The sequence below is a fragment of the Physeter macrocephalus genome, chromosome 18 (genome assembly GCF_002837175.3).
Source record: "Physeter macrocephalus isolate SW-GA chromosome 18, ASM283717v5, whole genome shotgun sequence".
Lineage (NCBI taxonomy): Eukaryota > Metazoa > Chordata > Mammalia > Artiodactyla > Physeteridae > Physeter > Physeter macrocephalus.
The window spans coordinates 88,321,008-88,333,793 of NC_041231.1; the positions used below are offsets into that span (position 1 = coordinate 88,321,008).

The 12,786-nt window shown below is 44.9% G+C and overlaps 2 protein-coding genes and 1 pseudogene across 4 annotated transcripts in view; 2 read left to right on the forward strand and 1 right to left on the reverse strand.

The window, feature by feature from the left end:
• CARMIL1 (capping protein regulator and myosin 1 linker 1) overlaps window positions 1-12,786 on the reverse strand; it is a 333,351-nt gene that overhangs the window by 269,729 nt on the left and 50,836 nt on the right. The window lies entirely within an intron of this gene.
• Window positions 1-12,786, forward strand: part of LOC102977564 (cytidine monophosphate-N-acetylneuraminic acid hydroxylase) — a 295,804-nt gene that overhangs the window by 45,890 nt on the left and 237,128 nt on the right. The gene's annotated exons all lie outside the window — the stretch shown is intronic.
• Window positions 6,782-7,177, forward strand: LOC102976740 (40S ribosomal protein S12-like; annotated as a pseudogene).

The window sequence follows — 12,786 nt, forward strand, 5'->3', positions numbered from 1 at the left end:
ATCCTCCCGGACCGGGGCACGAACCCATGTCCCCTGCATCGGCAGGCGGATTCTCAACCACTGTGCCACCAGGGAAGCCCTTTTTTTTTTTTTTAAATAAATTTATTTATTTATTATTTTTGGCTGTGTTGGGTCTTCGCTGCTGCGTGTGAGCTTTCTCTAGTTGCAGCAAGCGGGGGCTACTCTTTGTTGCAGTCTGCGGGCTTCTCATTGCAGTGGCTTCTCTTGTTGCGGAGCACGGGCTCTGGGCACGCGGTCTTCAGTAGTTGCGGCACGTGGGCACGACAGTTGTGGCTCATGGGCTCTAGAGCACAGGCTCGGTAGTTGTGGCGCACGGGCTTAGTTGCTCCGCAGCATGTGGGATCTTCCCGGACCAGGGCTCGAACCTGTGTCCCTGCATTGGCAGGCTAATTCTTAACCACTGTACCACCAGGGAAGCGTAGAGGATACTACCCCATCCCTAACCGTGGTTCAAGGGTAAGGTTAAAAACCTGCAGCCACTTGAGAGGCCTGCAGGAGCAGTATTGTCAGGGGAGCCCCAGGTTTCCATAAAAGCAAGAAGGGGAAGGGGATGTCCACAGACAAGGTCCGGAAGTTGGGGATTTGCTGATGCTGACCCCGAGGGCACAGAGTGCACAGGGAGGGGGCTCCAGAGGGAGAGACAGGATTTTAAAAACTGAAGTAAAGAGGGCTTCCCTGGTGGCGCAGTGGTTGAGAGTCCACCTGCCGATGCACAAAGGGATGAGGGATGCCTTGGGAGTCCAGGCTTCCTATGGTGACTGGCCCAAACGGGAGTAGGAAGTGTGATGCTGCTGGTCCTGATGCTGAAGGCAGAGAGTGATGGAGAGGCTGGCAGTGTGGAAGGGTCTTTCCAGGAGCAGAGAACTGGGGGTCCTATCTGACCCCTACTGAGGATGTTAGGGGTGCTGAGGAAGGTGGGGGGCTGCTGACAAGATACAGACTTACTTCTCACTAATGGGCCGGTAGAGAGATGTTTTGTAAAGTTAGCCTCTTCCGAAAAATGTGAAAATACTGACTTGATCTAACTATCCCAGCAATTACCTTAGATCCTTTATGTCTAAAAATAAATGTAGGGCTTCCCTGGTGGCACAGTGGTTGAGAGTCCGCCTGCAGATGCAGGGGACGCGGGTTCGTGCCCCGGTCCGGGAGGATCCCACATGCCGCAGAGCGGCTGGGCCCGTGAGCCATGGCCGCTGAGCCTGTGCGTCCGGAGCCTGTGTTCCGCAACGGGAGAGGCCACAACAGTGAGAGGCCCGCGTACCACACACACACACACACACACAAAATAATAAAAAATAAAAATAAAAATAAATGTAAATCCTCTAGAAACCACAATTCTGCATTTTTTAAACTATCCAAGGGAACTCCCTGGCAGTCCAGTGGTTAGGACTCGGCGCTTTCACTGCCGGGGCCTGGGTTCTATCCCTGGTCGGGGAACTAAGATCCCACAAGCCACGTGGCCAAAAAAATAAAATAAAATAAACCACCCCAAATTTCCTCAACTACGGGAGAATGAACATGAAAGCACATAAGCCTTCACAGTGACACACTGGCCACTGGGTGCTATAAACATTCTAAGCTAAAGAAATACCCAATGATGTACATTCTTCCGCAAGTACATACGATCTGATAAAACATCGGAACAAGGAGGAGCAGTGCTTAGGCCCTGAACTCTTTAGAAGGATTCTTAGAAGGAAACTGTGTGCTTATTTTACGTCTGGAAAATAAGATTAGACAGATAGTTACATCATATTTCCTGACAAGATTATTAGAGTGCGGTTGCCACAGTAACCAGTAAGCCACCTGCATAGCTGGAGGAGAAGGAAAGTTAGAGGGCATCTTTTTCAAAAAGAATAAATGACATACTTTCAGAGCAGGTAAGAATTGCTAAAGGCCCTGTAGTTGGATCCTTCACCCAAAGGGCCCTAGAAGATATAGTTTTTACATATAGAGAAACTATAAGAAATGCTCTTTTGAAATTTCACATCATCGAAAGAGAAAAATAAGGTAAAAATGAAACTTCTTAGGCATGAGTTGAGAGATGTTGGAAAACTTATCAGTAATGATAAATAAAATAAAGATTTCAAGCCTAACTACAAAGAACAGAGACATATCCTTAGAACTTACTAGATGCCGAGCACTTTCTTTTCACTTAATCCTCACAACAATTTCATTTCTTCGGTTGAGCAGTCAAAGAAGTAATCAAGGTTACAGAGTATAGTTGGCCCTTTGGATCAGAGGGTTCCACATCCGCAGATTGAACCAACCACAGATCGAAAATATTTGAAAAACAAAATTCCAGAAAGTTCCAAAAAGCAAAACTTGAATTTCCTGCACTCTAGCAACTATTTACACAGCATTCACATTGTATTATGTATTATAAGTAATCTAGAGATGATTTAAAGTATGCAGGAGGATATGCATAGGTTATATGCAAATATATGCCATTTTACATAAGGAAGGTGAGCATCTTGGATTTCGGTATCCTCGGGGGGTTCCAGAACCAATCCCCCCTCGCGGATACCGAGGGATGACTGTAAGTTCCAGAGCTGGGATTTGAACCCCGGTGAGCCCAGCCCCCAAACCTGCCCTGCATCTAGAGACTCTCGGGATGGCCCGGTATCCATGACAGCTGTAGTCAGGTTATCAGTCCAGATGAGCGTCTAGCCTGCCTGTCACCAAAAGCTGACGTGAGAAAGTCACTCTCATCCTCTCCGAACCCGAGTTTCCTCATCTGGAAATTAGATTAAATAACCTCTTCACAGAGGGAAAACCAAAGATCCAAATAAGTCTCTGGCCTAGTTTTATACATACAAAGTCATGCTCTTAGAAACAGGTCAGGGGAAACCTTAATGGTCTCATCACCTCCTGATGTTTATATCGCGTCTGAGACATCCCCATACCGAAGTCTCATCCATCTTACACCTGAATTCTTCCTACACCTGAATTCTTCCAAGTGCGGGTTACTCACCAGCCAATGAAGAAAAACACTTTAACTCCAGACAATTAAACTCTGTCCCATTTAATGTCCTTTCTCTGACTCTAGTTGTATACTATGCACTCATTCAGAGCCAAGTCTGGATACTCAGTAAGCTCTAAATATTGGAAGATACCAGCTCCTTTGAAGAAGAGCTTCGCAACCTTTTCCACACCTGCGGCCCCCTCCACCTGTCGGGCACTATTTTCTGTTCTCCGCGTTCCCGAAAGATCGCAGGCATGGATGAACAACTTCTACCCCAAATGTCCTCAGGACCCTGGGAAGGTATTCTGTTAGGCTAAGAGGCTTAAATTCATTTAGAAAAACTAGATCTTTCTTATTACTTCCCCAACACATTGTTAACATTCTGGATTTTTACATATGTATACAAAAGATAGGCCAAAAAAAAAAAAAAGATAATAGGAGCTGAAGGGTTATGCTCCATCAGTACACACACCCTCCATCAGTTCCGTTCAGATGCAGCTTTTATTTTCTACTGGCTCTGAGCACTCCTTTGACAACATTTTATCATCCATAGCATCTTCTGCAAGCCTCACATCTCTCTAGAATCAGACAGCCTCGAATCACACCCCAGCTACTTAACTAGCTGTGCAACGTACAGCACTACCTAAAAGCTCAGTGCCTCAATTTGCTCATCTGTAAAATGGCAATAACAATAACATCAACCTCATAAAGTTCTAGTGAGGTCAAATAAGAACACTTAGTGCCTGGCACAAGTACGTAAACATTAGCTACTATCACTGCGGTTCCCCCTTGACTGTCAGGCCTCTATTTTTTGCGTACTTTCTTTTAAGATCTAAGTTCATCAGGAAACTGCCACATTGTCATACTTCTTCCTTCTGGTACTTTCCCCTTATCTTCTCCAAAGGATTCATTTATAAATACACAGTCAGAATTAAAATATCTGAGTTTCCTAACTTTCCTGACATGGAGACTACGATCACTTAGCAATTCTTATTCAACATTTTTTAAAACAATAGCTCCCTTACCGTCTTCTCCAGCGTTCATTTTTGAGGTTGAGTCTACTGACTCACCATCTTGTACGCAGGGGGCGTTTGCATCTCTCCTCCTAGTGAGTGGTTGGTTCATGGTCTTCTGCGGATCCATCCGGTCTTTCATCAATGTGACCAATGCCCCTTGTGGTCAACAGCACGCATGTTAAAGACAGATGGCTGGGGTCTGAGGTTCAATCTGAAGTTGTGGAACAAAGCTACACTAATTGGCCTATCTCGGAATTAAACCTCTGGTCTTTGGCCTTTTGAAGTATCACACCATGAACAAACAGGCCCATATTCTTGGCCTCCAGCCAAAAGCAATAAATTCTCGTGGATTGTTCTTAGTCGTTTGTAAAGTTCTACAAGTGGAGGATCTGTCAGATACGGAATATTCTACACTCAAAATGTCGTGACATAAACACTGGTTCAAAAAGAGCAATCGTTACAAGAGACATTAAGCTACACATTGAACACTGAAGACTTTAATGGCAGCTGACTTTGGAAGTAAGGAGAAACCTTCTGCTTCTTCACTATGGAGCTTGAAAAACAAATGACCCTCCCAAGGAAGGTCTGCCCACCTGGGTTAGTTGGGGAGAGAATCAGAGGCTCAGTCGAATTTCCATTTTAATGCTATTTAGAAAGTGGTCTCTGACTGTGGTAAGGCTAAAGAAAACATCTTAAAAATATAAGTAATGAATCTGTAAGGAGGGGAAAGTAATAAGGAACCAAACAAATAATGAAGTTGACAGTTTCCTTGAGTCTGACAACAACGCAGCCTAAATGGGCATGATGTTGGAATCTTGGAAAGTGGGAAGGGAGCGTCTGCAGCCAATTTTTTCTTAAAAACATCACCATCACCTCCACCATTTACTGATCATGTGCCAGTAAATGACTGTGCTAAGAGTGTTCATGCCATACCTCATTAATCTTTATAAAAACCCCAATGGCAGAGGTTACTGAGGTTTAACAAGGGTAAGTAACATGCACAAGGTTGCACAGAACAGGGCTGGGACTCAAACATCAAAGCCTCTCCATGCCCTTAATTACTACCTTCCAACTAACACCAGCATCCCTGCATCTGGCCTCCCACTTCCCAGCCAGAGACAGACCCAACTCTGAAGAGAACAGAAACTTCCATTTGGTGGCTTTACCAGTACTGGACACCACGGTCCCAAAGGCCACCAATTTGTCTATGGCCACACTGCTAGGAGTTGCTGTTCTGTTCAAGAAAGACCATCTGAAATATCTACTACCTGAATATCCACCACACAGGGAAGAATAATGAAAACTGGACAGACTCCATGATAGGAATCAAAGTAAGCTCAGAAAAGAAGCAGGCAGGTTGCATAAAAGGTAAAGGGTTTCCTGCCCCGATATTACATTTAGAAAATAACCTCCTGGCAGGGAAAACGCCATGAATCCCAGTGAAAGAAAGCAGAGGGAGATGGAGGTGAGAAGGATAGGGAGGTGGATGTGGGGAAAACCAAACTCCACCTTCGTATGCTAGCTAGAAGCCAGCCAGGCAGCAAGAGCAGCCAGAGCTCAGACTCAGATGATTTCCCAAGAGGCTTCAAACAGCGAAGGAGGGGAAAACATTTTCCCCTCCCAGGCCAAGCTTAAGAGATTGTGGGTGCGTGCATGGGGGAGGTGGTAGGCCCCTATTTATAACAGGGGCAACTTCTTCATTTTCACCCCCATCGGTTTGTTGTGGTGGTTTTTATTTTATTTTGTATTGCTGGGGGAACAAATGGGAACTTGGATAGGACAAAAAAAAAAAGTCACAAAGGAAATTCTGTAGTTTGTTTTTCATTCATGGAATATACAAATTCCATCAAAACTATTACACCCTTTAGGGACCCTCTATGGGACGAGTAATGCTGGTGGAAACTCAAATTCTGAAACAATGGGATCACCCTTTAACTTTCAGCATATAAAACTTATGTGCTGGGCTTCCCTGGTGGCGCAGTGGTTGCGCGTCCGCCTGCCGATGCGGGGGAACCGGGTTCGCGCCCCGGTCCGGGAGGATCCCGCGTGCCGCGGAGCGGCTGGGCCCGTGAGCCATGGCCGCTGGGCCTGCGCGTCCGGAGCCTGTGCCCCGCAACGGGAGAGGCCACAACAGAGGGAGGCCCGCATACCACAAAAAAAAAAAAAAAAATCCCTGAAGCAGATACTACTGTCTATTATGATATTAAGTAATGGATCAATAAGCTAATGTATTATGCCTTTAATTTATAGATGAGCGCCATTAGGCAACTTATGTGCTGATTCTCTTCATTTTAAATAACTTTCAAAAGACAAAAAATAGCACAGCCCAAGAAGTAAGATTTAAGTGTGAGATCCTTTCATAACAGAACAACTCATTCATCAAAATAGCTGTTAAAACCCAATCAATGGCCCACTCACTGGAAAAGTGCTAAATACAAAGATTTCCTCAGAATAAAATTCTCTGAACTGGTCTTCTAAAATAAGTGCGGCGATTTATACCTGCTCCTAGAGAGTGACATAATGGCAAAACGATTACCAAAAGTATACACTCTCCTAATAAAAGTAGTCAAGAAATAGAAAAAGGACCACCTTTTTTCGGTAAAACTAATATGCAAAGGCAGAACTACTAGGAAAATCAAGGGAATGTGCCTGCCTCTATTCTCATCAGATACACAGAAAATGAGGACCGTGGCTCTTTCCCTGCAGCCGCGGAGTTGCACAGAGGCGGAGGCGCAGATGCACTCAAGATTCGGCTCCGGCCTTAACCCACCACCACGGCCCCATGGCCGAGGAAGGCTTTGCTGCTGGAGGTGTAATGGACCTTAATACTGCTCTGCAAGAGGTGCTGAAGACCGCCCTCATCCAGGACGGCCCGGCACACGTGGAATTCGCGAAGCTGCCAAAGCCTTAGACAAGCGCCAAGCCCACCTCTGCGTGCCTGCATCCAACTGTGATGAGCCTCTGTATGTCAAGTTGGTGGAGGCCCTTTGTGCTGAGCACCAAATCAACCTAAGGTTGATGACAGCAAGGAACGAGGGGAATGGGTAGGCCTCTGTAAACCTGACAGAGAGGGGAAACCCCGTAAAGTGGTGGTTGCAGCTGCGTGGTGGTTAAGGACTATGGCAAAGAGTCTCAGGCCAAGGATGTCATCGAGCAGTACTTCAAACGCAAGACATGATCAAATTTAAAAACTGGGCTCTTGTTCCTCATATCTGGTTTTTTATTTGGGGCAGGAAAGGAAGGTCCCTGTTAGTGAAGGACAAAAGATATTCATTGCAAAATAACTGGAAGCATGCGATCTGTCTCCTGGTTTCTAAGTGAAAGCCTATTCTCCCAACCAGTAAGTAACTTCAGTGTTGGCAAGGAGAAGAGCCCAGTAAAGACAGGCCTACGGTAAGGTATTGTTGACAGTCAGGGCTTCTTGGGTGTGAACATTTTTCACGACTATGCCAAGGCCAGCCTAGAACCTAGAGAAATGGGTTGAGGCTAGTCAAGCGTGGGTGTCAATAACTTAAAATCCTAAAGCTGGACTGCATTTAGGCTGTGGGACACTAGAAAGTACATGAAGTCCAGGTGCATTTATGCATATGCCCATTAGGGAAGGTCAGGGTGTCTTACCTTTATTTACCTAAATATTAGGCACAGAAACAAGATGTGCTTCCATGTATTCTATCCCCTCTAGAATCTCAGTAGGGAGACGCAATGGTGACCCGTGTACTTCAAGCCTGGATCGAGTTGGGTTTGTTGGTATGAGTATGAAATGTTGAGCCAGGTAGGACTAATGGCAGTCTTAAAATTGGAATCCCTTGTAAATTGCCAACTGGGGTGCTTTGAGTTTCTCTCTCCTGGTTTGCCAGTCTTACTATACAGTTACAGGACACATGTGAAGGGAAAATGAATTCAGTTTGCTTTTAATTCTAGTTTCTTTATATCATCATCAGCTTAACATTTTGAGACCCTATACTGTATTTGGTGCTGTTTGAGTCTGTTGATGCAGTGGAAAAACCATATTTTTGTTTGAAAAAAAAAAAAGAAAAGAAAATGAGGACTGTAATTTGACAACCCATGCAAAATAGTCTCCCAGGGGACAAAAGTCCTGGGGACAGAACACAGCAGTGTACAGCCACAGCCACTGGGGTACCCTCCTATCACATTAAACACTACTGAGTATTTATAACTATAACAACCTTCTTTACACACGAAGACCTTGTGGTTAAAGAAGTGTTTTTTTTTAATATCTTTACTGAGTCAAAATATTAGTCACCAAATGAAAGTTTTCAAAAACTCTTCACTACATCATGTCCACTCTGAGCAAACAACACTCTTTGTTACAAGAACATTTTCGAGTATTTTGTTTCACCGTGGAACAAAGGAATCACTCACTGGGCTGTCCTCATTCGCGGCTGGCCTCATTCAGTTCACTTGAAGAACCTCTGACCCATCACCACCATGATCGCCCCCCCCCACTTGTGTTTTCTCTATGGCACCTTTCAGAGAACAACTCCACACAGTTCAAATGTCAATGATGCCATTATGGGCATGGAATCTTTTAGAGGATGTTGGCTGCTTATACCATTGTGTGACTGGACAACTGACTTGACATTCAGTTTTTTAGAGGTGGTCCAGATCTCAGTTTCCTTCCAGCTTCCTTAAAATAGAGGTGAGATCATCGAGGTCAGAAGAAAGGTGCCCAGTCACTATAATACAAATGAATAAACAAAAATGTAAAAAATAAAGAAATTAAGACCCTTAGCTCGTAAATGTTATTTGGGTCTTAAATAGTTGTGGAGAAATGAGACCGAGTGCAAATATACTGGAGCGAATACTGGACGCTGAACCATCGATACTTGAATCTTGAACGGATATATGATTGACTCACAGCAAGACATTCATTAACTCAGAAGTGGAGATGCATAATAAGGAAGTAGAGAGTTGTATTTGAATAGCTCTACTTTTTTTAAAGGCACAAATCATGATAAGCATTTATGTCTTTAAACTTTATGACATCATAATCCAGCACAATGACTGCCTTTACAAAGAAGCACTTCACTTACTAGAGCAGGCATACAGGATATTTAAACATGATATTTTTTACATCCAATCTATACACTGTCTTTTAAAGGGCAACTGTACCAACACTACAAATCTGTTAGTGAAAGAACAGAATTTTAAAAATGTAATTCTAAATGACTCCTGAGTCTGAGGAAGATACAGATATTAAAGTTTATATCTATACATTGTTCCTAAAAGGATGCATCTAAAACAGTGATTGAAATAAATCCTTTTCTGGAACATAGCTGGGCATAACTTGACAAACACTGAAATAGGTGCTCTGTTTATTGATTGTTTTGGTTCACTCATTCAGGTAGGCAACAATTACTGAGTGCCTACCAGGTACCGTGCACTATGAAAGGGGCTTGAGGGTATAAAAATGGAATGAGAGTAGTTTTTTACTCTTAATAAAAGCTAATAATAATAATACTAGATTGAAAATATAAATAATAATCAATAGGACTTAAGCATAGGTGCTTTCATGAGTGACTTACATGCATTAACTCATTTATCCTAAAAACAATCCTAGGAGATAACCATTTTACAGGTGACAGAGCTGAAGCACAGAAAGGTTAAGTGACTTGCCCAATGTCACACAGCGTGGAGCCAGTACAGCACGGGTTTGAACCCAGGCCACCTGGGACTACAGTCCACACTCCTCACCATCATGTTATGCTAAGTTGCTCGCAGGCTGATGGGAAGGTGGCTGCGTCTGGAAAGGGTTTCAGTCAGAGGTTAATGCTACCTAAGAGCATGGAGGCAAGAAACCTCTTCTCATCCATAGAGCAAGTAGTTGCTAAAGCTGGGACTAAGGACGCACACAGCGAGGGGCAGGAGACGTGGCTGGAAAGGGAAGCAGGGGTCAGAAAACAACACCTGAAATCTATGGGTGGGAAGGGGGGTGAGTGAAGGGTTTTTCCTCCTGGGAATACAGAGGGTGGGTGGAAGGGGGGTGAACTAGGAAGCAAGGAGGCAAGTTGAGAAGCAATTCAAGAGAAAAGTGATGAGGACCTAATGGAGGTGGTGGGAATGGTCACGCGACCAACGATCATAGCAACACGACAGCACGGAGATCCGCCAGGAATGAATAATTTAGACATGCACAGTCTTCACGTAAAAGATGTGCATATCTTCCATATAAAATGACTTTAATTACCTGTAGGTGATGTGGAAACCTAGAGATCATAAACAAAAATACAGATGCCAACACGAGGAGAGGGAAAGAGCATTTGCACATGAACCCACGGAGCACGGCTTCAGCCCCCGCTCTGCCACCACGGCGGGGTGACTGCGACAGCCCCCGTGGCCACTCGCTGCTCACTTCTCTGTAATCAGGCTAGAAATGAGCTATACGTCTCCTTCTCATTGAGTCTCTGCCCGCCATTTCTCAGCTGGAGGCATGTCAGAATCAGTACAATGCTTCATCCTACTTCTCTATTAGCTTATTTTCAACAAGTGTTTACAACAAACACAGCTTCACAAAAATCACAAAGATTAAAAATAAGAGTACAACCACACTCTCAGAAAACAGATCTCTTTAACAGACATTGCATCAAAATGGAAACTGCCTAATGACACTGTCTAGAACGTGGAACGTACAGAGACCTCATACCATTTTCATAATTCAACACATCCTTATCATTTAAAGCCAGGAACCCAGAGTTATTATATATTCCTTATAACAAAATCAAATCGATAGAACTGCGTGCTTTCCAGGATTTCTGAGGATTAGCCGCTCACCCATAGAGAAGGCCTGAGTAATAATACAAGAACCAGAAGCACAAGTTGCGATGCAAATTGCAATTTAAAAAACAAACACATTCAGACCATGGCATATGGTTCACAGAGACAAGCGTTCTTACACAACAGCCCACACATGATGGGGAAATGAATGTCAAAGACGGGAAAGCTGAATTTACCTTCCAGACCAGCCCTGACTTGTATGACCTCAGGAAGTCTCTTAACCTATGTGGGACTCAGTTTTCTCATTTGTAAAGATGGGATACTTATAGGTGTTTCACTCCTTTTTTTAAACCCACAGTTAAATAAGCTTAGCAAATACTGCGTACTTTACTAATCCTCCTCTGGAAGAGATGCAAAACACATTCAATATTAAAGGCTCTGACAAGTTCTGCCATCAAGAAACCTCTTTCTCTAAACTTGTTGGACCAAATAAAGTTCTATTCATTTAACACTTTGGAACCTTGGCATTCCAAGAGACACAGCATAGCAAACAGCAGGGAAGGGGTCTTTCCACAAAGCTCGGCTTTCCTGGGTGAGGACCTCATCCTCCGCTATTCAGAAAGGTTTCCTCCCATGTAGCAGGATCAAGGCACAGGCAGCGGAGCGGGTACCACACAGTCTCTCCAACTGAAATACTGCCTCTCTCTCCAGGGCAGTATTTCCAAAGACCCCAGTTAGGACTCTTGCTTGGGTCACATGTCCACCTCCTGGACTAATAGCTGTGGTCCAGGGACTAGGGCACAGGGACCAGCAGGCACAGAAACACAGGACAACGACGCAACAAATATTTGCAAACAAATGAATAAACTGGGAAAGGGCTGCTGGGCTGGGCAGACAAAAACAGCAGATTGCCAGTTCAACCACTACCTAGGCTTTTACGATTATTACGACTGAAAATTTTAGCGCTGAGAGTCCTGGCAACAAAGGCAAAAAGCAAACACAGTGTTATTTTAACTAACTGATTTTTTAAAAGGAAGCAGGTAAGTTTTTTAAATGAGAAAAGTTTGGTTGCTAACAGCAATTTAGCATAGAAGCTATTCACTCAAAAACATCCACGAGGGCTTCCCTGGTGGCGCAGTGGTTGAGAGTCCGCCTGCCGATGCAGGGGACACGGGTTCGTGCCCCGGTCCGGGAGGATCCCACATGCCGTGGAGCAATTGGGCCCGTGAGCCATGGCCACTGGGCCTGTGCATCCGGAGCCTGTGCTCCGCAACGGGAGAGGCCACGACAGTGAGAGGCCCGCGTCCCCCAAAAAAAAAAAAAAAAAAAAAAATCCACGGGTCCTTAATGAAGCACAGAATATCCACGGGTCCTTAATGAAGCGCAGAATAGGAAAATGGACTGATTATTCCTTTAACCAAAAAATGTGGACATGTCCTTCATACTCAGCATCTCATATCAACTTTTGCTAAAAGCCAAAGACAAACATTAAAAATTAAAGGCACTTCTTCAGGGCGCTTCTTCCGGGCGGGTCCAGCCAGGTAGTTTTCTAGAAATCTAATAACAAAGAGGACTCTATTCTGACGACCTAGGGGACAGTCCTCTGGGTCCTGCCAGGCAGTGAGGCAGAACAGAAAGAGTAAAGGCCACAGGGTCGGACAGACGACCAACGTTGTCGGCTTCTGGCCTCCACTGATTAGCTTTGGAAAATGGTTGAAGGATTTTAAGCAGGGAATGATACGCTTGGATTTGCATTTCAGAAAGCCACCCGGGCAGCTGTGCAGACAGGATCAGAGTGAGGCCACAGGCCATGGGGCTAGTAGTTAAAAGGCTGCTGTGGCTTCCCTGGTGGCGCAGTGGTTGGGAGTCCGCCTGGCGATGCAGGGGACACGGGTTCGTGCCCCGGTCTGGGAGGATCCCACGTGCCGCGGAGCGGCTGGGCCCGTGAGCCGTGGCCGCTGGGCCTGCGCGTCCGGAGCCTGTGCTCCGCAACGGGAGAGGCCACAGCAGTGAGAGGGCCGCGTACCGCAAAAAAAAAAAAAAAAGGCTGCT